The 1,483-nt window shown below is 37.2% G+C and overlaps 2 non-coding genes across 2 annotated transcripts; both read right to left on the bottom strand.

Moving 5' to 3' along the window:
* Positions 1 to 727: 727 nt before the first annotated feature.
* Positions 728 to 811, bottom strand: TRNAL-CAA (transfer RNA leucine (anticodon CAA)). The gene has a single exon. It is a non-coding gene; the product is annotated as a tRNA-Leu (tRNA).
* A 78-nt stretch (positions 812 to 889) lies between these two features.
* TRNAL-AAG (transfer RNA leucine (anticodon AAG)) lies at positions 890 to 970 on the bottom strand. The gene has a single exon. It is a non-coding gene; the product is annotated as a tRNA-Leu (tRNA).
* Between the last annotated feature and the right edge of the window lie 513 nt (positions 971 to 1,483).

The following is a 1,483-nucleotide window of genomic DNA, read 5'->3' as shown; positions in this document are numbered from 1 at the left end:
TGCATGTGATAGTTGAGTGCATCGGTAGTTCACATCATGAAAATTTCTCAAAAAGTGTTACAATTATTTAAGAGATCCAAATGACTTATACTTATCAAATTCAGTTAAATGCATGTGGTAGTTGAGATAATGACAGATCTTCAAACTCTGCAAATTTTTTACAAAGTATTTAGGAGTGCTAAATATAATTTACAGACATCATCTTTGTTTTTAGGTAGTCTGGCAGTCTCAGGTATTTCCTTCGGAACAGCGGACCTTCATTCTTGTTTGACACAGGCTTCTCAATCCTTGATCTCCAGCGCTCCATATCATGTGGCCTTAGCTATGGCATATTTACAGAGATCATCTTTGTTTTTAGGTAGTCTGGCAGTCTTATGTATTTCCTTGGGAACAGCGGACCTTCATTCTTGTTTGACACAGGCTTCTCAATCTTTGATCTCCAGCTCTCCATATCATGTGGCCTTAGATATGGCGTACATCGAAGAAAAAGAGCCAACATTACCATATTACGGAGCATTCCAGCTCTCCATATCATGTGGCCTTAGATATGGCGTACATCGAAGAAAAAGAGCCACCATTACCATATTACGGAGCATTCCTTGGGTTGAACCCGGGACCTCTGGCACCCTCAGCGAGAATCACACCAGAAAACATGACGAAAGCAAAAGAGCAGACGTTACCTTCGCTGTAAGTAAAAATGGTTTTTAATTGGCAATCCTATGTGTTTTGTCAGAAGTGGGATTTGAACCCACGCCCTCTTTCGAAGACCAGAACTTGAGTCTGGCGCCTTAGACCACTCGGCCAGCCTGACAACCATGCATTTAAAGATTATCACTTTACTAGTAGTTTCTCTGGGAGTGGGATTAGAAACCACACGCAAAACTTAAGCTGTTGAGAGTGGGATTTGAACCCACGCCCTTTCGGACCAGAACCTTAATCTGGCGCCTTAGACCAACTCGGCCATCTCAACATCCATGCTCTAGAAATTTTATGTAAACAGCTCAGTAGAATAAATTAGTTATAATACTAATTAATTTTAACCTACTCACTATATTCCAGTTCTCGTGACTGCCATTTTCGTAAATATATAAAATTTGAAAAATCCATGCTCCGCTATAGAATATATTGAATGCGGTGGATTAACAATTATTTTAACAGGGAATTCGTAAATATAATTATATATTATTTAAAATATTTAATCACAAAATATATTATATTAGTTATATAAGAGCATTGAATACAATATATACATATGAATTTATTGGGAAAAAAACAATAAATTTTAATTTGATTATTTGATTTAAATAGTCACTAACTTATTTTTACAATTTTTGTAGGCTCCAACATAAAGGAGATACCAATCCCCTCTAATTTTACAAGAACCAACTTGATGGAGGTAGCAACCCCCACAAACTTTGCAAGCACCAACTTGTTGGAGACATTAACCCCCTCATATTTGAAAGCTACAACTTGCAAGAGACAC

This window comes from Pinus tabuliformis, chromosome X, assembly GCF_031772625.1.
Source record: "Pinus tabuliformis cultivar Carrire ecotype Pingquan chromosome X, CPIR1, whole genome shotgun sequence".
Classification (NCBI taxonomy): Eukaryota; Viridiplantae; Streptophyta; class Pinopsida; order Pinales; family Pinaceae; genus Pinus; species Pinus tabuliformis.
The sequence above is the reverse complement of the archived record's forward strand: the minus strand, read 5'-3'. Positions and strand labels throughout refer to the sequence as shown.